We start from the raw sequence: 23,898 nt of genomic DNA, 5'->3' as shown, positions 1-23,898 counted from the left end.
GACTCTGGAACATCTCAGTACGCAAGCTATATTAAGCGTCAACAACGAAGACTCGCTACACCTTAATCTGCAAGTACTGACACTTATCCCTACCAACGAAGTAACTTTCACCAGCGTGGACTTCTTCGTCACAGACGATCCCGCTTTCAGTCACGAACAATTATATGTTGCTCTCTCCAGAGGTCTATCTTTTCATTCACTCACAGTGGTATCCACAAACCCACCCCATTTGGACAACTGTGTCGTTCAGGAAGTGTTCACCCATCAATACATAATTATGCAGCGTATGCTACGCCGCGGGTTGGCTAGTAAAATTTAATCTTCAACCATCTTGAAATATTAAGACAGTAAACCCAGGGAATGGTGTTAAAAAGTGGCCCTGGATAAGCATAGTAAACCCTAATGCAATAATAACAAAAACAATAAACCAAGGGTATGATGTTAAACAGTTTCCTTTAGAACAGTTATATATTTAAAAAAAAAAAAAACTATTTTAATTTCTTCCACACATACGCTTATAATTGTAATTAAAACAAACAAAAAGTGTCAGAGAAAAAGATGTATAATTATGGTACCCGTATCCTTAACAAGTGGATCAGACAGCGCATATAAACTTAAGAAGCCAATGTTATTTAACATAAAATCTGCTTGTATGGAGAAAACACAATAGATAAAAGTAGTAGTTCACCTCACCTGCACCTCTCAATTGGCCGTATTACAAATGTGTGTGCTGTGTTTGTCCAAGTTTGCCCTACATTGGATGTGCACCACATCAAGGGCTGACTTAGGTCTCATGGTGACAGGATATTTTATATACATATAAAATGAGATTTGGTGAAAACCTGTTACAAAAGAATGCAGTTGGTGCAGATGACATGATTACAGTTTAAAGGATGTGTCTCTTGCCTTGTTCTGCCATTTACACTGAAGTGACAACACATTTTGTCTTGTTAACTTGGGGACAATTAGATTCCACAAAAGACATAAATGGGGTAAATGGACATCCAAGGTTCAAGATAAACACTGTGCACATTTTAAGGCAACCTTACTAATTTTATATGATACTGAAGGATGGATTACCTGAAAAATGACCATTGCAAAAAGTATTTCCAATGGAAACATCTCTCCTCCTATTTTCTAAACCCTTTTTTCTCCATCAGTGTCATGGAGACATGCACAAAAACCTTTAGGGGGACAAGGCAGATCATGTGACTTAATCTTACAATCCACGAAAAGGAAGTCAAACTGTGCATAGTCAGAGTGATATTGAATTTGCAGAGCATCATCTCAAAATATTTTTTAATTGCTTTGCACAAAAAGAAAGCTTTTGCCCTGTGCATCATGACTTTGAGATGTAACCTTCTGCACAAGTAATACATGTCACTTTGATGAAGCGCACAAAGCAAACATGACTGCACGTGTCTTTCACACGCATCAGCAGGCACCCTGACACACACACACTGGAGGCACTCAGCCACTCCATCCCCCCCAAAGTCAACTTCCAGCTTAGTTTTGTACCCATGAAAACAGTAGCTAAATGGGAGACAACCAAGAAGTGTATAGCAGGGCCTCAATGCCTTTAATCACAACTTACATTGAAAAATAGCATGGAATAACGTTTGTCAAAATTTTTCTTCACAAACAAGTATAGGCTATGTTCAAACTGGCTAGAAGCCAATTTCCAACACCTCCTCTTGCTGCCCATTTAGCAACTGACGGGGCAGGGAAGCAGGTAATTTCTGCTCAAAAAGTTTGCTACTGTAAATTTCCAGTCTTCAGAATTCAACATTACGTGAAAAATCCATGTATGCTGAAATAATCCAAATTCTCCTGTTTTGGATAAGAGACTTCATACAAAGCTGGCATTTCAACTTCTTGCATTGGGAACCAACTTGCAAGAGTAGGTAGTTTCCTTTGCTACCCCAAATTTTGCAGTGATATAACTGATATGCAAAGGACTAGTAGCACAATATTTTGAATGGCAAGAAACAGAGTAATTAAAGCCTGTAAACTGTGTCCGAAATTTGATACAAAACAGGTGACCTGCCACAGACCTACACCAAAATTAGAAAATACAGGTGCATTTCCAAGGATAAAAAAAATCTTCATAAAAGTCTACAGTATATTAATTTAATATGGTGGGTATTATAAAACTGGCTCAAACAATTCATGCTCTCCTCCTCTCTACGTAAATGGTTGACATTTCCTCTTTGTTAGGCTACTGCACTTTTTTTTTGTTCTTGTGCCAAGGTCATTTCCTTCAAATCAGCATTGTTTTCTGGCCGTTTACTCCTCATTTTAATGACATCATGAAACTGATAACAATGAAGGCAGGGGAACATGTACCAGGAAGGTTTCTATAGTCACACCCTTTTTGCAATGGGGGCTGATCTGCAAGTATATAAACATAGTTCACATGCCAGCACATTTTGCATTCCAGGAGCTCATTTCAGAAAAGTGTAGAAGACAGAAAGCAGGTAGGTACACCACCCTCCACTGAAATCCATACAGGTGCTGGTCATAAAATTAGAATATCATGACAAAGTTGATTTATTTCAGTAATTCCATTCAAAAAGTGAAACTTGTATATTAGATTCATTCATTACACACAGACTGATGTATTCCAAATGTTTATTTCTTTTAATGTTGATGATTACAACTGACAACTAATGAAAGTCCCAAATTCAGTATCTCGGAAAATTAGAATATTGTGAAAAGGTTCAATATTGAAGACACCTGGTGCCACACTCTAATCAGCTAATTAACTCAAAACACCAGCAAAAGCCTTTAAATGGTCTCTCAGTCTAGTTCTGTAGGCTACACAATCATGGGGAAGACTGTTGACTTGACAGTTGTCCAAAAGACGACCATTGACACCTTGCACAAGGAGGGCAAGACACAAAAGGTCATTGCTAAAGAGGCTGGCTGTTCACAGAGCTCTGTGTCCAAGCACATTAATAGAGAGGCGAAGGGAAGGACAAGATGTGGTAGAAAAAAGTGTACAAGCAATAGGGATAACCGCACCCTGGAGAGGATTGTGAAACAAAACCCATTCAAAAATGTGGGGGAGATTCACAAAGAGTGGACTGCAGCTGGAGTCAGTGCTTCAAGAACCACCACCACACACAGACGTATGCAAGACATGGGTTTCAGCTGTCGCATTCCTTGTGTCAAGCCACACTTGAACAAGAGACAGCATCAGAAGCGTCTCGCCTGGGCTAAAGACAAAAAGGACTGGACTGCTGCCGAGTGGTCCAAAGTTATGTTCTCCGATGAAAGTAAATTTTGCATTTCCTTTGGAAATCAAGGTCCCAGAGTCTGGAGGAAGAGAGGAGAGGCACAGAATCCACGTTGCTTGAGGTCCAGTGTAAAGTTTCCACAGTCAGTGATGGTTTGGGGTGCCATGTCATCTGCTGGTGTTGGTATATTGTGTTTTCTGAGGTCCAAGGTCAACGCAGCCATCTACCAGGAAGTTTTAGAGCACTTCATGCTTCCTGCTGCTGACGAACTTTATGGAGATGCAGATTTCATTTTCCAACAGGACCTGGCACCTGCACACAGTGCCAAAGCTACCAGTACCTGGTTTAAGGACCATGGTATCCCTGTTCTTGATTGGCCAGCAAACTCGCCTGACCTTAAACCCATAGAAAATCTATGGGGTATTGTGAAGAGGAAGATGCAATACGCCAGACCCAACAATTCAGAAGAGCTGAAGGCCACCATCAGAGCAACATGGGCTCTCATAACACCTGAGCAGTGCCACAGACTGATCAACTCCATGCCACGCCGCATTGCTGCAGTGATCCAGGCCAAAGGAGCCCCAACTAAATATTGAGTGCTGTACATGCTCATACTTTTCATGTTCACACCTTTCAGTTGGCCAACATTTCTAAAAATCTTTTTTGCATTGGTCTTAATTGATATTCTAATTTATAATCATCAACATTAAAAGAAATAAAACATTTGAAATACATCAGTCTGTGTGTAATGAATGAATCTAATATACAAGTTTCACTTTTTGAATGGAATTACTGAAATAAATCAACTTTGTCATGATATTCTAATTTTATGACCAGCACCTGTATGTTGCATCTCAAAACCATAAAAGAAGCTCTTGAATTCAAATATCAGCAAGAGACTTAGGACACAGATTACATTATACCAGCGGTCGGCAACCTTTCAGCGGTGTCGTGCCGAACTTATGTTACAATGTTATTCTGCGTTCTGACATAATTCTACCAATTTTGTTATATATAGTATCAAAATTGGTCCAGTTACAACAGGCTTCAAAAGTATATACTTTAGAAGCCCATTATAACCAGATCGTATATTATTGGTTATTCAGGATTTTAAAATACATAGGATATGTGAAAAGAATGTTTTGTCATTTTTTTTTTTTTTTTTTTATAACTACACTCCATGGCTTTATTTTTGGTTCCAATTATTTGACTAAAATTGTTTCTTAAAGCCAGAAACAGATGTTTTTATAGCTTTACTTTTCTCAGAGTTTTTAAATGTGGACTGATGTTTAGTTTGATAATGTCTTTGTACACTTGACATATGACACTCAACACTTTCACAGCATAACGCACAAATTATCGTATCATGGCCTGCACTGAACACATGGTTTCTCTTTACATGTGAGTTGCATGTACAAAACGTAGGTGGGTATGCAGAGCGGGAACGCATACACTAGAATTAAAATATAAGAACAAGAGGTTTGATTTAACATACCACGGCCTGCACTGAACACATGGTTTCCCTTTGTATGCGAGTCTCATACGCAAAACATAGGGGAGGGTGCAAACGCATGCACTATATATTTTTTTTTTTTTTTTTACTGTATTTCAATTCAATCAGAGTCCCACTGAAAATCGTTGTGTGGAAAAGGTTGCCAACCCCTGCATTATACTATACTGAGGGGAAAAGGGTACAGGGTTACTAAATGTCCCAATATATAAAATTTGGGAAATGCCAAACTAGTAGTGCTAATAAGTGGATAATATAGTACAATGTTGCATAAACAAAAATCTTAAAAAGAGCAAATGCTTAAGCATCTTAACTAAGTATGAATAGCACTAATGCTTTATTTCACCACAAATGCACAAACATTTACATTTACTTACTTGGCTGATACCTTTATCTAAGGCAACTTACAACATTCATGATACAATTGGTAAATTGTTTTTGGTTCTCCAATTAAAGCACAAGCTGGTGAAGTAACACCATGTCAGTGTCAGGATTAAACTCACAAATACATGTCTGCATGAAATATGAGGGGTGGGATAATGGCGGACTTGTGGGTTTCAATCTTTGCAAAGTTCAGTCATTGATCACGTGTAGTTTTCACATTTTCTGGGTCCTAATGGTTTTTTATCCCACATCACCAAAGATGTGGATGCCCGGTCAATTGGCAATCTGGGAAAGTGACTGGGCACTGAAATGGACTGGTACTGGTTTAAGTTGGGTTCCTCCCTTGATCCCAGTGCTGCAAGGAGCATAGCCCTTGCGAGACCTGCATTGTATAAAGCATGTTGTGTTAGTACAAAATATTAGGGAAGCTTTAAAGAGCAGAGGGCACAAGATTTTTACCCAAGTGGTCTTAGAGAACCATCATTCTACCACAAGGTCTATGTCAAATCAAGGTAGCAATGGTCTCTTACTCTAGGAAGACTCCGTCAGAGTATTTATTGCAACTAATGTCTTAAGGCACTTCTCCACTAACAAGCCAAGCAGAGAGAACATGTACAGACAAGCTGTTTTTTCTACTAACTCATAATAAGAATCTGCAATGAAAAAATAAATAAAAATAAACCTACTACCCCAGTCCCACATGATACCAGGGACTAAACTAATTAAAGGATGCAGAGGGGAGACCTGTAACCAGCAGACACACAAGTATAAGAAGGGGGGATTTTTGAAAATTCTCATTAAGAGCGACATAACTAGATGAGCTATCCAACATTATGCTTTTTAATATTTTCACAGGTCACAGTCCTCAACACACTGGACTCCTAGCACTGCTGTCACTGCATGAAGTAGTTCGGTCTGCAATAACATGCCCTGTAAAAGTACAAGATCACAGAAAATAGCTTTTCTGCTCACTGCTTTGACCACTTTCAAAAGCAAACACAACCATGACCTTAAACAATGAATGATCAACTATGAGCAAGGACAGACCACTTATCCACTTGCATTCTGTTGCCAGATAATGCATGTCTCCTCTTCGCATCCCAGATACAGATTGGGGGTGGGGGAATAGAGGGGTGACAAAAAAATTAAATACATCCAGGGATCATGACAAGATAAGTGACTCTCAGCCAAACTGTATGGCTAAGGTGTAGCTAAAAAGTAGAAATTTTGCATCCAATTGTATTTAATGGTAGATTACATTTTTTCCTCAGTTACTAGTTTCTGCAATCCTATTATGTGTTCACTGCATCAACATGTAGAGGCAACACACTTTGTTGACAGAATCTGATAAAAACTTAGTGTTAATATATTCAAATTAGTTTACCAGGTGTAAATAAATACTCCTGGTGCTTGTATTAAAAATGAAAAACACAACCAACCAAGAATCTGTGTGGAAAAAGAATGTTGATATTGCTAAAATGTTGTGTCAATATTAATTCTGCCCCAACACTTAAAGTGCATACACAGGAAAACAGATGCTCTAAAGAGGAGAAAAATTCAGGTCACAGCACGAGTTAATCTGATTAGTGATAGAGGATTAATTTCAAAATTATATCAATGTTTACTCCACAGCGCACCAACAGACTCCTTAAAACTCCGCTAGGAGGAACATCTTATTTTCACTAAAAAAAAAACAGGTGAGCAGAAAGTACTCTTCAAAGGATACATTCTTCCTCCTCCTTGACACAGATTACATCTGAGTGCACCCATTTAATATCAGGCTTTACAAAATCTGCCCAAGATTAGATTCTCACCAATGAGATGTGTAGCTTTGTTATTAAAGACTGGTACCCAATAGTACATTTGCCTTTGACTTCTGGACTTTTATTCTGAATGCCATCTGAGACCTTGGGCACACATAGATCCTGAACTCCATGACCCTGCATGGAATGCTGATACAGTAAATTATTAAACTCTAATGCCTTGTTTACACTGTTAACTCACTTCTTAATGTTGTTCAGTAAGAAAAATACAGCATCTATTTTAAAGTGGCTTTGACGTTTCCAATATTAACTCTTTGAGGGCTGAATATTTTCCCCACACAAAGCAATGGCTTCACACCAAGATCAGCATAACACATCGGTCGCTGTGTGTGCTGTCGGTGCCGGTTTGCCATTGCTGGTAGTATTGGCTGCACGTGGGGTTGTTGCCATTGGGGCTCGACAGCCAGCAGGAATGCGTGGTGGGCTGGATACCTGGCTGTCTTTGTGCGACGCAATCTGATTTGTATCTCGTCATCGTACGTGGCTGTTCTTCCAGGCGAACGTTGCCATTGGCGCATCAGCTACATGAACGTGTTGAGCATCACAATCAGCTTATGCTGGTACCTCACTTTCATTAGAATCAAAATTGGAGTCCGACAATTCAGAGTCTGATTCAACGATAATATGCTAAACGTCATCCACGGAGTACTGTGCTTTGCGCATTCACTTTGGTCTCTCGCCAGATGTTGATGCCATTGTAGAGGCTGTTTGCTCCTTGCTACTCATGCATGCAGAGGGAATCGAAATCAAATCAATGAAGCAAACTTTCCTTCGAGCAAAGAGAGTTGAACTAAAATTTAACAATAAATTTTGTCGTAGTTTACAGCAGATTATCGTCCTCTGCCCCTGAATTTCGAGAAAAGTCGACACCCACCCTGAAAGAGTTAAGTAAACCTACAGAAAACTCTGTGGGGATCAACCCCACCTGTCTTATAAAATATGGCAGCCCATTCTAGGCAACAGCTTCTTTTCGGAATAATCCTACACCTCTGACCCTCCTAATTAAGGCCTCAGTACCTCATTTTTTCCTTTTCTGAGGAAAAAACATTTGCACTCTTGTTTCAGTTTTGAATAATGTTTACACCAGTACATTATCCGATTGCTCCAAAATAGATCATGGAAATTTCAGCAATTAATGTTTCAATGTATGTGACTACAGGACAACCAACAAAGACAAACCCAAGTCACAATACTTATCCCTTCTTCAATATTAACCCATGTAGAAGATCAGCCCGGACACAGACAGACACGGACTTAAAATGTCCAAAACAACACACGTTTTATTCTTACAAATGTCCCGCACACAACACAGTGCTCCAATCGACAATACTCTGTCCTTTGTTCTGCCACCTCCACTCCTCACTCGCAACCTCGTCCTCCTCTACCCGACTCTGGCTTCCTTGCTGGAGTGAGGTGGCCTCTTTTATACCTCACCTGGAAGTGCTCCAGGTGCTCTCTGATCACGTTCCAGCAGCACTTCCGGGTGTGGCGGAAGTGCCACAAGAGAATCCGGCTCCTCTACTGGTAGCACCGCCAGGTGTGGTGGAAGTGCTGTAGACCACGACTCCAGAACTGTCCAGGCACCCCCTGGTGGTGGCCAAGGGCCCGCGCAGGGTGGAGCTTCTAAGATCCAGTCACGTGACCCGATGCAACCCAGGGGGGCTGCCCTCTCATGTCCCGGGGTAGGTACTGCTGGTGAAATGTCCACTCCCCCGGTCCTCTCCTCAAAAGGGCGTCCCGGCCTGGCAAAGTTCCCGGCCACCTATCACACCCATTATGAACCCAAACTTAACTGACAACTTGTTTACAAAATTTTACATTTTCAAAGGGACCCTAAAATGTTAGTAAATACTTGAAGTAAAATTCCACTTTTCATCTTAACACATGCAGCACAATCAGGAGAGCAGTAGGGAAACATGTGAAAAGCAAGGCGTGTTAAGTATAGTTCGATTAGTTTTTCAAGTAACCTAACACAAAACGTAATTTAACGAATTAAAAATTCCTGTATTGTTATCACAGAAACACGTGTGCTGCTGCCCTGTTCCTTTGTGGCGCTCAATCGCACAGCCAAGCAGGAAAGAGTGTGCTGCCTGCAATCTAGTAACAGAAAAATATTGAAGTGTCAGTTTAGTTTTAATCCTGCCATTTGCTATAGATATGTTGAAACAGTGGTATCAGATGACAAACAGCCAATGGTCATACATCTAATCTTCAGGGGCTCAGGTCAAGGATATATAAAGCAGATAAATGTTATTTACTTCACAGTACATGAAGGACTAAACATATTTATAAAACACAAGAAAATTACCATGGGCTCAGCGCTTGTTTTCGGATCCACGGAAACTCTTTGTGCAGTTTAATGACTTGAGTGTTCTTCTAGAGAAGAACTCCAGAAGATTACTGGAACAGTTAAAACCGATTTTTATGAAACTGTGTTTCAGCCTTAACTGAGTTACTTTCCTTATCCATGTTATGTGTCTTTATGTAAATGCACAAATTGATGACACTAGAAACTTATATGACAAAAAGGGTAAAAATTCCCCATGGAGATGCCAAGACAGATAATACAACACTCAGTTTAAAAGTATAGGTGCTTACCAATTCAATACTTTCTCCACCTTACAACCAAAACAAGGTTGAGCTGACATTCCACTGTAATTGAGTCCCCAAGGTACATTTTTTAATTTGTTCGGATTTCATTTTCCCAATGCCCAAGTTCTCCAACTCTTTCCCCATACACAGAACATTAAATTTAACAGACCATTCAGCCCAACAAAGCTGACCAACGCAATCTACCAAATTTCTCCAAAATAACACCAAGTCGAGGTTTGAATGTCACTCAAGTCCCACCCTCTACCATACTACTTGGTCATTTACTCAATATTTCTAGTATTTTTTTTTCTTTCACACAGAGAACCATATTGCTTGTGCAAAAGTTACCCTTAACAAGTTTCTAACAGTTTCCCTGTGTTCTTGAACTCATTTAAACTGTCTAGATCTACTGTACTAATAATTCCTTACAAAATTTAAATCATGTCACCTCTTAAGCTCCATTTGCTTATATGCATGCATCTTGATTAAACAAGTCAGCGTTAATGATGATAATTACCCAAAAATAGCTTTAAAGTCCTATGCCTAAAACAAATATGCAAACAAAACCCTGTGACTGAGACCGTTTAACACTGAGACTCCACTTTTTCCCTTCCTTTATCTATGAAGGCATCTTTAATAGGAAAAGGAAAAATACACAACTGTTTTGGCCATCAGCCGGAGATAAGACAAGGACACACCCTTGCCAGCCAAATCTAATTAGATATCAGTGTCCCCTTCAATTCTTAGTTTGATTAGAAGTTATATCTGACTTATAGGTTCACCCCAAAATGTAACACAAACTATCAAGTTATTGACCCTAATAAAAACAAATGAGCTTTAGAAGGCCTATTATTAGTATTTTTCTTACAGTTGATGTTGAACTGGGAGCATTAAGAAATTCAGCTATACTTTATATTTTATTCAATACCTTGCATTATTAAAACAAAATCAGCCAGGTACCTTTCATGAGGACAGAGATTCTGAAACTGTAATGTTGTGGGGGGAAAAAAAATATATATTATATAATATATATATATATATATATATATATATATATATATATATATATATATATATTATATATATATATATATATATACAGTGGTGTGAAAAACTATTTGCCCCCTTCCTGATTTCTTATTCTTTTGCATGTTTGTCACACAAAATGTTTCTGATCATCAAACACATTTAACCATTAGTCAAATATAACACAAGTAAACACAAAATGCAGTTTGTAAATGGTGGTTTTTATTATTTAGGGAGAAAAAAAATCCAAACCTACATGGCCCTGTGTGAAAAAGTAATTGCCCCCCTGAACCTAATAACTGGTTGGGCCACCCTTAGCAACAATAACTGCAATCAAGCGTTTGCGATAACTTGCAATGAGTCTATTACAGCGCTCTGGAGGAATTTTGGCCCACTCATCTTTGCAAAATTGTTGTAATTCAGCTTTATTTGAGGGTTTTCTAGCATGAACCGCCTTTTTAAGGTCATGCCATAGCATCTCAATTGGATTCAGGTCAGGACTTTGACTAGGCCACTCCAAAGTCTTCATTTTGTTTTTCTTCAGCCATTCAGAGATGGATTTGCTGGTGTGTTTTGGGTCATTGTCCTGTTGCAGCACCCAAGATCGCTTCAGCTTGAGTTGACGAACAGATGGCCGGACATTCTCCTTCAGGATTTTTTGTTAGACAGTAGAATTCATGGTTCCATCTATCACAGCAAGCCTTCCAGGTCCTGAAGCAGCAAAACAACCCCAGACCATCACACTACCACCACCATATTTTACTGTTGGTATGATGTTCTTTTTCTGAAATGCTGTGTTCCTTTTACGCCAGATGTAATGGGACATTTGCCTTCCAAAAAGTTCAACTTTTGTCTCATCAGTCCACAAGGTATTTTCCCAAAAGTCTTGGCAATCATTGAGATGTTTCTTAGCAAAATTGAGACGAGCCCTAATGTTCTTTTTGCTTAACAGTGGTTTGCGTCTTGGAAATCTGCCATGCAGGCCGTTTTTGCCCAGTCTCTTTCTTATGGTGGAGTCGTGAACACTGACCTTAATTGAGGCAAGTGAGGCCTGCAGTTCTTTAGACGTTGTCCTGGGGTCTTTTGTGACCTCTCGGATGAGTCGTCTCTGCGCTCTTGGGGTAATTTTGGTCGGCCGGCCACTCCTGGGAAGGTTCACCACTGTTCCATGTTTTTGCCATTTGTGGATAATGGCTCTCACTGTGGTTCGCTGGAGTCCCAAAGCTTTAGAAATGGCTTTATAACCTTTACCAGACTGATAGATCTCAATGACTTCTGTTCTCATTTGTTCCTGAATTTCTTTGGATCTTGGCATGATGTCTAGCTTTTGAGGTGCTTTTGGTCTACTTCTCTGTGTCAGGCAGCTCCTATTTAAGTGATTTCTTGATTGAAACAGGTGTGGCAGTAATCAGGCCTGGGGGTGGCTACGGAAATTGAACTCAGGTGTGATACACCACAGTTAGGTTATTTTTTAACAAGGGGGCAATTACTTTTTCACACAGGGCCATATAGGTTTGGATTTTTTTTCTCCCTAAATAATAAAAACCATCATTTAAAAACTGCATTTTGTGTTTACTTGTGTTATATTTGACTAATGGTTAAATGTGTTTGATGATCAGAAACATTTTGTGTGACAAACATGCAAAAGAATAAGAAATCAGGAAGGGGGCAAATAGTTTTTCACACCACTGTATATATAGCCACCTACAACTCTGGAGGGTCTTGGGACTACACTGCCTTCTTGCTGGTAATTTCGTTACAGTAACTCGTCCCTTTTCCAAGACATAAAGAAAGTAATCATTCTACAGCTCTACTATTATCACCTATCCTACTCCCAGTGCAAGCATCAATCTGGACTACTGAAGGACTGCCATGTCCAGTCTAAACAGATTGGCAGTGGTTTCACACCACTAGCCCAAAGAAACAGACATAAAACCAAACCAAAAAAACATGGGTTTTTAGACTGCATTTAGCTTAATTGAATTTTGCCATGTTACGGCATTAAAATAAATCTTTTACCATGTTGTGGTATCTCAAAGAATTTAATTAGCTTTGTCAATGAAGTTCATCAACATTAAGGAGAGATTTTCAGAGAAAGAGTAAGGTTAGAAGAGAGTAGTGCAGCTGCTGGAATTTGTGCCTCCTTTAAACTCTCAAGACTTGACTGGTCATTCTTTAAATGCCTTGTGGAGCAGCTGTAAGAAAAACCCAGCTCTACACTTCTCTGTCTGCTAGCACATTACCACTAAGATGGAAAATGTAAATGACTTTTGCTCCTATATGTTAAATACGTGTCTTTACTGACTGTTGTGGGCTATGCAGACTTGCCTTTATTCAGTTTCACAGATTTCACACAATATACCAACACACCATTCCAAAAAAGTGAGTGTTCATTATGACTTTAAAAGAGAAAGGACATGGTGGCAGCATAAATCACGGAAAAGAAAATGATTCCAGAGCCAAGATGCCAATCATAAACCATCAGTAAGACAACCAATGTGGACCAAGGACAAATGAAACAGCCTACATGATAGTCCAAAATCTGTCTTGAGAGGGGATAAGAGACAAAAACAAAAAGCACAAGATAGCAAGGAAAATCATAAATACAAAAATCAAGCAGAATGGTATACTTTTCTTACATAATCAACCTTGTGTTCCCATGTTCAAATGTTCTATTTTTAAATAATGTTATCTTACTTGTAGTAAAAATGTAACTTGTTTGCACATAATAGGTAGTGATTGGAGGGGGAAAAGGAGGTGTACAGGGAATTCACAAGGAGCTGATAGCTTAGTCAAAAATAAATAAAAATTACACACAAACACATCCTACCAAAACTCTACAGTTACATGCCATTTTAACCAAACAACAGGTGAACTACAGCGAATGTACAGCTAAGTCAGTCAACAAATGTAGGACTAGCAAAAGTGATGTGCAAGTACTGATGCAGCGCAATGCCTTTAGATGAGATTTCGATAAGGAACAGCTCCCTTCCTGCATGACATGAGCACTTCCTGCGCACCAATGTGTCGCCTCCATTATCCTGAAAAATAAAATGACGCTTTCTGAAGTTTACAAACATTATAAAGATTGGAGATGTAAAGGGTGTTCCTGGAATCTATGCTTCTTAGTTTTGGTAAGCGGTCACCACTGGCAATGCATTCCCAAGACTTTTCTAGGATTCTAGTGTAAGTAGTACTGAAGGATTTCAGGGGGTAAACTTTCCACCCAACTTTCTGTTCATTCTCCAAAACAAAGTATGCAGCACATTCTAATGAGTATATTGATTGAGAGAAATTAGACAACTATACCTTTGGATTATTTAGAAGTTATGCTTGCTATAGTTTGTCAACATAAGAGAAATGAGCTAAAATAGCTTGGTCACATGTACTGAAATATTTTTCACCTAGGCAGCACCTTTCCAAAATTGAAAAAAATGCTGTCCTCAAACAACAATCAGATAAACACAACTGCAGATCTCCATGGTAGTATCCAAAGCAGACATGGGAAGTTGCAGATGCCTGCACCAAAGACCTTCAATAAGCTTCAAAGTGCCAATACTTTCCAAAAATCAACAAATGAACACATTCAAGTACATGCCTACCTGTTAATGAGAACTGATGGGACCACATGCAATCAGAACCATGGAAGGAGGCAATAGACAGATGTTATTACTGCAAAGAAGTATTGCTCAAATTTAGAGAGGGGACAAGGATGACAGAATTCTGTTGAAAAAGGAAAGGGTAGATTATACACAAAAGGGGGAACTGGTCTCAAAATGAGAAAGGAGCTTGAGACAAAGCAATGTACAAAAATGCTTTTGAAAGTTCTTACAATTACAGCTGACCAATATCATTCTCCTCTAATACTAAGACAAAACTTGGAAAGTTTATTTTTACTCGTCTTTGTCTTCTGGCCATTTGGCTCATCTAAGCAACTCTCCAACAGAGGATTATAGCTTTTGGAGGATAAGGAGTAACTGAGTGGCTAGCAATCCCCAATCCCTTGGCATATCATTGGCAGCTTGTTCTTCTCTGTATAGCAGTCATTCAACCAGAAGCCCTCTATCCTAATAATGGGATTACACAACAACTGTAAGAGAGCCAGGGTCAACTGAGTGGATGTGGTGAAATTTAAATGCAGCATAGAACTTATTTTCCTTGTTCAGTGGGCTAAAAGGACAAGAACCAAATATCTCCAAATCTCTTCAGCCATGACACACCATAGCACAAATACATACTAGTCCATTTTCCACCATATCAGCTACCCAAGGTGTGCGTCACAGAGAACAGAGCCTTGGTTCCTTGAGAACCAGCTTTCAAAATTAATATAGTCACCAAGTCTCTTGGGGACAGAGAAAGAGGGATATTGCAAATACACCGCAGATAGGAGTGAAAAAAAAGGGATTTGTTAAATGTAAAAACTATGTACTAGACAAAAAACGGGCTTTGTGAACAATTGAACATAATAAGATCAAACAGAACATCATTTAGGTAGAACTGAACCACAATCCCATTATGCCAAAATCTGGATATGCAGCAATAAAGTCAGGCAAGACTTGCAAAAGCTCTAGTATCTATATCTATATTTTCCAGCTAAATAGTAAGACCTGCCTCACTTTGGCTCCTTTGCATGTGGGAAAGCTTTAAACCTCTTCCATGATGTAAACTGTTGGTGTTGAGCAGACCCATTCAAGAACCTAAGATATTGCAAATTTGAGCTCTCTCACATTTCATCCAAGAGGCATTGTAATATCGGGTGACAATCGCCAGAAGCAGTGTATGCAGAACTATGCTGCAAGCCACCTGCTTACTCACAACTAGCCTGGACAGCCGCCAGGGGCTCTCAAGAAAATGGAACACTGGTGCGCCATGTGGTGCATTCAACATCAGAGTATGCACAGGCTGCTCATGCAGCACTGTCTGGTTAGCTGACGGATCTGCCCAAGAGGTTACTATTTTCATTTATAATTCAATTGAACTCCAATATTAGTCACTGGAGAGCTAAAAGACAATTTTGAACTAAGCAGTGCAAAAAAATGAAAAGCGCTACATACTGTGTTATTTATCCATCAGTTACCTTACATTGCCCAGGCACCTTTGTATTATTACTTTAATAGCAATAAAAACCTTGCATTGCACTTTAAGTGCCGGTATGACTGTAGGTACAGTAAAAGCTAGTTTGTGATGTAGGACGTCCTTCAAAACAAAGAGGGGAAAATAAGAAAAAGAATTCAAGGACAATGCAAACCTCTTTGAACGTCTGGGCAATTGTGTAACCAGAATTTTAGTTTTGGCCACAGTCAGCATTGTTATCCTTCTGCTTTCAGTTGGGAGTACGGACATGTTTTGGGGAAGCCCCCAGTTCTCTCAGCTATTCCTTGAGAATTGCTTTTGGAGACATTCCAATATTTAATCAAATGGATTAATGCATTAACTATACCTGACAAATACTCTTTTTCGCACCACACCAACTTGTACATTTTTTGCCCTTATCTGCAGTTACTAAGATAGCTTCCATCCTTAGATTTACACATATCAAATCAACAAAGCTTTAACATGAATGTCCTAAGAAGCATTCTTGGTCACCATTTGGCTGAGGTTCCTCAAATTCAAAGTAGAGCTTTAAGCAACTAGTCATCAGCATTAGTGGTGAATTGAGTGCAGTAATAGTTACACTTATAGCGCTCTTTCATAATAATCTGTTGCAAACAGACATTTCATCACATAAGGGGGTATCCCAAGCCTATTTCCATGGGCAAGGTCAACCAATGTGAAACTATCCATGAAGGCAGTTGTGCCAATGATTGCCCATTCCTGAAAGAATCAAAATAAATATATTAGATGGCTGGGGGGTGGAGGTGCATGAGAAACCAGCGAGATCAGGCCCCTTTACGAAAAGTGATCTGAATACCATGCAGACTGCTACCCTTTGCGATCATCTTATCAGAAGGGCCTTGAACAAGGTTCTGCCTGAAACCATAGTGATTACCATGAGACTAAGCTCTGCTCAAACATGCAATGTAACAGTGCATTCCAGACCCGGCTGTCAGTTGATTAAAAACATTTGCCTTAAAATGTCATGTTAAGCAGCTTTTGAGTGGTAATGGGGCTTCAGAAGACAACAAAATACCTTATTAAAGTGGGGGAGGTGGGGTGTTATCTGGTATTCACAGTATCATAGCAGAAAACAAACACAATGCAGGATAATTCTTTTTGCAATAGCATTATTACAGAGCGAGCAGGCGGTGAACACAAAGTGCATTCCTTTGAAGTTTTCATTAGGGCTAACTGCCCCCCACCCCCAAAAGTAATTTAAATAAACTTCCTGCATGGTTGTCAAATAAGTTTTAACAGCAGCATCAGGAAGCTCCATGCAGGAAGTTGTGCCTCTGGCCATTGCTTTTACATTAAGGCTTTGGGGGAGGGGGAGGGGGGGGCAAAAAAAAAAAAAACGAAACAAAAAACACAACCACAACATGCAGGTCGGGTGGGGCAGCAGCACACTGGACTGAAAACCAGTCAAGTCTGTAGCCTGGGCCTACACTCATAATGACTGCCACAGTTTTATAAATAACCTGCACAGACAGTAAAGCAAGTGTATGGGCACTGAGGTACAGTATGTGTTCCACTCTCATTGACAACACCTCCACCAGCACCCCCACAAGCTTTTAAAACAACTCATTGACTATGCCAGTGATTATTGCTCATGTGTCTTAACCTTCCCTCCTCCACCAAAAATTTCTAGAAGCCCCAAACAGTATAAATGGAATGACACCAAAAACCGCCATTTAAAAAAGGTGTGGCACTGTGCTCTGCTAGTTTATGCAGATTGACTACAAAGAATTAACAAGAGCTGGCAGGCTGTGCACAGTGGAATACCTAACCCATCATCAATTCAAACAATTATGTACCTAATTTACTACCAAAAATATATAAATCATCCATTCTCTAAAGATATGTTGTGTGAGCATCCGCATAAACAGCTATATGAAGCCACACCCCATTTGTAATATTCATTAAGGCAGTTCCATTTTCTGACAAAAGGCGACAGGTGGAAAGTTTGCAGAGGATTATCAAAATTAAGAGAAATGTTCTGACCACACTTCAAATAGCCATTTACTTTTATTAATGGTTTAGGCTCACAAAATATTGCTCACCTGTATTCTCGTACATAGTATCCCTTTCCATTTTGTAGTGTCAATCATTCCTGGACTATATACTCTTGCACACTTTACAGGTCAACAACACATTGAAACAATGGGAATAGTTAATGTTTTGACCTAATCATCATGGATATACTCAAGGAGTATCATTACACATATATAAATAAATGAACATTCCCATAAAAAAAATTTAATTAGGTTTCAAATATTCCTCAGACCCAAGGTTACCAGAGGTCTCTGAAGTGGGCAAATAGCACTTCATCAAGCACTCTGGTTCATGGGTCACCTTTGCCTCTGTAATGACAGCAGTAGTAAGAGTGTCATTTGCACAGAGTGTTGTGAGAAGTCAAGCAATATGACACCAACTTTTATTGGCCAACTAAAAAGATTTCAATATTCACGCTTTCGAGGCAACTCGGGCCCCTTCTTCAAGCAAGATCTTGCCTGAAGAAGGTGTTTGAGTTGCCTCAAAAGCTTGAATATTGTAAACTTTTTAGTTAGTCGAGAAAATGTGTCATTTTGTTTGACTTCTCACTACATCCATTATGGTTAACACAGTACAACACCCTAAGTAGCACAGAGTGTTAAAATTCTTCCATGTCAAGCCAACACACAAGGATGCCCAATACTCAGCTGTACCATCTTAGCAATGTTAAGATACCTTGGACCGAAATCTTCTCTTGACCTGAACAGTCTGCAAAATGTTTTCACCAGTACACAGAAACACTAAAATTCCAATGGTGTATTTGGCAGCACTGGTAGTTTTCGACCAGGACAGTGGTACAAAAAATGCACATTCATGCAAGAAACAATGGACTCATTTTCTCGTGGTATTGTTGAATTCAAATTAATTCAGTCGCTACAGCAAATTGGGGGTACCATTTTAAAGAACAATGCGATAAAAAAAAATCCAAATATGAACGAGAGCAGAAATAAAAGATCCAATTTGGTAAAGGAAATCAATATATCTACATGTTTCTACAAATTCAGGAGATGCACTTTCCATTGGTCAAGGCTGAGATAAACATTTGCATAATGTTTGCAAATACTGGCTGAATCTCTCAGCAATTTGGCTGAAGTTACGATGATTCGTCTCTGCAACCACAACTCTATAACTCAAACTTCTTATGAAAACAATCATTGGGGTTATTCAACAATGAGGTACTCCAGACTGAAGAGAAACCAGGTTCACTGCAACTCTACATTGTCTTCTCTATGCCTTTGCACTCTGTACCCCTCCCAAGATCCCAGCTACATACTTTTCACTCTAGGTTTTGTTTCTCTTCTTGTTTGTTTGAAAGACAGAAATGTGAAAACCTGGCATAGTACCAAAAGCGAGACTCAGGCTTTCTGTTTGAACTGTGATTACTGCTACTCAGCCCTCTCATGGATAAAATATCTGGATTAACAAAGCTGCAGATGCTAAGATAGCAGCTCTGCCAGATTTACCCTATTCACCCCCCCTACCCAACCCCGCATGTGTCTCTCACTCTCCATTACAGTAAAAACTGCAGTAACCTTTAAAATTTCACTAATGCAGCTGCTAAATAAAATGTTGCCATCTGCTATATAAAACTTCACCTGACTTGTTTATCATATCATAAACCATCAGGGAAAGACAAAATGAAAGTTTAAACTGCCATCCCCCCCCCCCGCCTTTTCAGCCCCATGGGCTCAGGCGTTATATGTTAAGATCAAGACGACTACGAAGGGCTCATGTCATTCCCAACCAGGTGTTTTCTGGCAGTTGGTGGATTACTATGTAGACTCAGCACTTGGCTACAACCCAACCCTACCTTTCTTTAAAGATGTTGGGCGGAATGGTTGTAAGGGACAGAGCTGGTGTATACAAGGCCTTCGCCACTATAAAAGGTGAAGACAGCAAAGGACAGCAATCCATCGACCCCACCCCTGTCCCTCTCTCGCTCTCTCCGAAAGCCCGAGGCGTGGGATGGGAACTTCTCACAATAAACATCTTTCTCTTTTAAACAGACAAACAAGTGAACTTTGCGCTGGGCGCAGCTCACCTCCGAACGAATAAACCTCGGCAACAAAAACTTTTCTTCAACGTTTAAAAACCAACCCTTGGCCACCGGTAACCGTCCTGAACAAACACCACACTCTTCTCAAAGCTCCCGACCTGTATGAATATCAGCCGGCACCCCAGATCAACTGGGCTGACTTTCTATGCCATATATTAGGTACGAAGCAACAGTATTCGGCCAAATCAATGACGACCAGCGTCAATCCGCCCTGACTAGCAGGCAGCCTCACCTCTGTTCCAAAGGACAGTACTAAACACCTGACCTAATGTTTCGACACGCTTCCAGCCCACTTAAATGGCAACACGCCGACAAAAAAAAAACGTTACCTGCTCCGAAGTGCTCCCGCGATGACTCTGCTCGAAGCAGTCCACAACACAAACAAACGTAAAACCCGCTTCCGCACACCAAGTCCAGCTCCGTCCACCAACTCCTCACCAGACTTAATGAACAATAGCTGAGTGACAGCCAGCTCCCATTCAGCGAGCCTCCCCATGCCAGGTCATTGGCTCCAAACGAGCTTGGAGGCGGTGCTACGGTGCTGTGAGCGACACGTGCTTCACCAATCAGCTTAACGCACTGATAGAGTTTGTCTGTAACTGGATCAGAGCGGGAACGAAAGCAGAATTTCAGTGTGCCCCGCCCATTTTGGGTGTGACACTTCACAAAGGTAAGAGCCGCACCTGCAAGTCGCGGCGCCTCTTCCTGTTGTGGGGCATGTGTTTGAATTTCCTACAGTACGCACTTAAAAGCTTTGAATTGTTTCGATTGGATCTCAACAACACACTACTGGAAAGCTTGACAGACCTCGTCTGTTAAGCAGGTTAAAGTTCTGCACACGATGAGTTGGTTAGGCGCTAGACGGGGACATTCCATTATTTGATTGTCGTTGTAGTACAACAAAAGCACTATAGAATGCTGAATGGGAACACTATAGAATGCTGAATGGGAACTTTGCAACTTGAGACCACATCAATAGTTTTATTGTAAAGTATGGTATAGATTGCAGCATTGAATACTGCAGATTTATACATTTATAGCCAGCAATGAGAGAGAATGGCAACATATAAAATCTATTTAGTGGTTTGTTTGGCAGGCAATTGATTAAGGAAGTCTTTGACTTGGAGAAAAATAAAACTGAATATCGTAGCCAAGAGATCAGTGAACAACTGTTCCGAAAAACATTACAGTACTTGTTTTTTTTTTCCTACACGCAGTAACCGTGAACGGTTATGATCAGTCAGTTTCTTGTTAGTGTGACTCATTTAGTTCTGTACCCTTTGGGTTCATTCTGTTCTTATATTAAGTAATTAATGGAAAAGACATTAAGGCTGCCGAGCCATTTTAAACCACGACGGGGGCAATATATCAATCCACAATCCTTATGACGACGTAAACATGTAATGCAGACTGGCTTGTTTTCCTCCAAAATAAATTAGGCAGTGAATGACGTATTACATCACATTCTGTAACCCAGGGTTTGATAATGTAAAATAAAAGTCTTTTATCTACTGTGTTGTACTGTATTCTATGACATGTATCAGAAAGCCATAATGACGGCCACAGGGGGTTTGTTACAGCACACACCAAGCCATTTTGAACCAGAAATCAGTTTAAACAAGGCTGAATGATGATGACAGGCCATGTGGCTTATAGAAAGGTAGGCTAGGACATAGCATGTATAGCGGATTAGACTGACAAAAACACCTTTACTACCCATAGCAGGGAGGGTATATCATTTGCCAGAATTCTTTAAAAAGCTGTTTTCATAGTGCTACCCACATATTTATTAAGATAAGCTTTCATAATAATAATAATAGACTTGACAGTCTAATAGAAGACTTTTGTGACATAATACACTGGTTTCTCCGCTTCAGATGCACATAGAAGGAATGCTGTGTGACTCAGCAGCTATCATTCAAATATATTTCCATAGCATGCTTCAGACACCAGTTGAGTAAAGCTTTTATGATCTATAAACATGATCTATGAGGAGGCAGAGTTTGGCTCATCTACTAAACATTAACACATAGTTGTTAATTGTGCCACATGATGCATGAGCTTGTCCGTCATATAGGCTTTACAAGGTAAAACGGAAAGAAGGTCAAAATTAATAAAATGCAAAGCTGAGCTATTCAGGTTACAACTGTGAGTACTGGAAATGCATGGGCTGACAGCTGGTATAAGAAATATTGAGGGTGGGAGTATTAAATGTTAAAATGAGTAGGTCACAATTAGGTGTGTCTAGCACCTCCAAATTATATTGTAATTTAATTTCAAAGTACCATATAAATCTGACAGTCACCACACACGTACAGCTTGAAAATGAAATGTCTCCATTTTTGAAGCCCTGTTTCATCCATGCATTTTTCTAAACTGTTTAATATTGAGTAGTCTAAAGTGGCACAGTGCACTACCATACACTATCACCATATCGCATGAGAGACGTATTATTATGTACATCAAATGAAGGAAAAAAAGTAAATCCTTCTAGATTATGTCGTCTATTTCCTACCAGACCTGGGGGAAAACTTCATACTAATAAGTAGAACTTCACTACTTACTGTTCATTTACAAGTAAATCCAGTGCCTTTATCAACTTCATTTTGGCCGTAGCCCGGGTCGAATAAATAAAGCTTTGTTTACTGAGTGAAAGAGTGAGAATTTATCAGAGAATGCCAAGGTAGTTTCTGCTGTATCATCACTAGCTTGAGTGAGCTGTTAAAAATTAAACTTTGAGGGGCTTATTTGGACGCTGCTTTCTGTTTACATGAAAGAGGCACATTAACTCTTGTGTAGTTTTCTTTGTTCATTTGTACACTATCCAGTTCAGCTCCTACCGTTTGAAGGCTTTGGCCTCATCATTTATCTGCAGCAGACCTCTGTTATTGAGCTGTATCACAAAAATGGTTAGAAAGAAGGCCAACTCAATTCTGTCAAGACAGTCGCCATCCTTCTTTTTTTAAATTTCAGCTGTTGCTATCAGGCTGCAGATTTAGGTTCCCAAGGGTAAATAGAAAGAGATTTAAGAACTCTTTTATTCCTATGACCTTAGAGATGTTGCTGAATTCTGAATTGTCATTTTGTGTACTGTTAAAGGTAAATATTCCTATTTGCATTAATCTTGAGTGTGTGTACTTACTGTATGATAACATTAGTCTTCCGTTGTTGTTTCTTTACTTATTTTGTTGCATCTGTGCAACAATGCCTTATGTTTTGTGTTTTACAGCTGCAAACAAATCTACCTATTGACCTACCTACCTACCTATTATATGTCAATGTGTGCTGCTCAAAGCCCCGTGACCCTTTGAACTGAGAAAATTAAATGGTTTTTAGTCAAAAAACAAAAGAAACAAAAATAAGATGATGGTGCCAACAAGTTACCTGTGCACATGAATGAAACATATATACTACAAACGGTTACAAGATGCCAATATTGAACTCTCATGCCACTTCGACAAAAGGATAACAGAGAGGTAATGTGCAATGACCAGGTAACAGAACATCAAAATGACACTTGGATAGGTAATTGGGCATTTGAACAAAAGGCACACAAAAGTGACGACTGGAATGAAATGGGGATGCCCCTCAGGTAACTGGATGGCAGAATAAAATGTACTTACCCCACAAGTTCCTGGACACCAGAATGAGACCAGTACACTGTTTAGATAACTGAGAATTACAGTAAGGCATGCTTACTAAACAGTTTACCAGGGACTAAATGGCCACTTCCAAGCAGTGTGATAAATGCACATTAGAACTAGCCATGTTCACGCTGTACATTAAGGGCTGCTAAAATGAGACATGTACACCATTTAGATAAATGAACAGCAGAATGAAATACACTAAAAATGGAGCACCGAAAAGAAATGTGTAAGCATTGCAAGCAACCAAGCAACAACATTAGATCTAAATACTGCCCCAATAAGTGGTCAGCACAATGGCATTTGTTTACCATACAGATTCCTGTGCCTCTCCTTGTTACTGGGTGCTAAATGGCAAACTGCAAGCCACTTGATGAATACCTCTCAGATGGAGAGATGTGTGCAGCAGAATGATAGTTGTACAGCTCAAAGAAAACTGTACAGTAGAACTGTACTCTGCAAGGAGCAGGGCATA

General features: G+C 39.7%; 1 protein-coding gene across 2 annotated transcripts in view; it reads right to left on the bottom strand.

The window, feature by feature from the left end:
- Positions 1 to 20,274, bottom strand: part of LOC114664902 (junction plakoglobin-like) — a 50,705-nt gene extending 30,431 nt beyond the window's left edge. The window contains exon 1 of one of the 2 annotated variants that reach the window (XM_028819215.2): positions 20,109 to 20,274. The gene's annotated coding sequence lies outside the window, so the exon portion shown is untranslated. The remainder of the gene's footprint in view (positions 1 to 20,108) is intronic. The other variant, XM_028819216.2, reaches the window with a different exon arrangement.
- Positions 20,275 to 23,898: the final 3,624 nt, after the last annotated feature.

The sequence above is a fragment of the Erpetoichthys calabaricus genome, chromosome 14 (assembly GCF_900747795.2).
Source record: "Erpetoichthys calabaricus chromosome 14, fErpCal1.3, whole genome shotgun sequence".
NCBI classification, from domain to species: Eukaryota; Metazoa; Chordata; class Cladistia; order Polypteriformes; family Polypteridae; genus Erpetoichthys; species Erpetoichthys calabaricus.
This window is presented reverse-complemented; position numbering and strand designations above follow the sequence as displayed.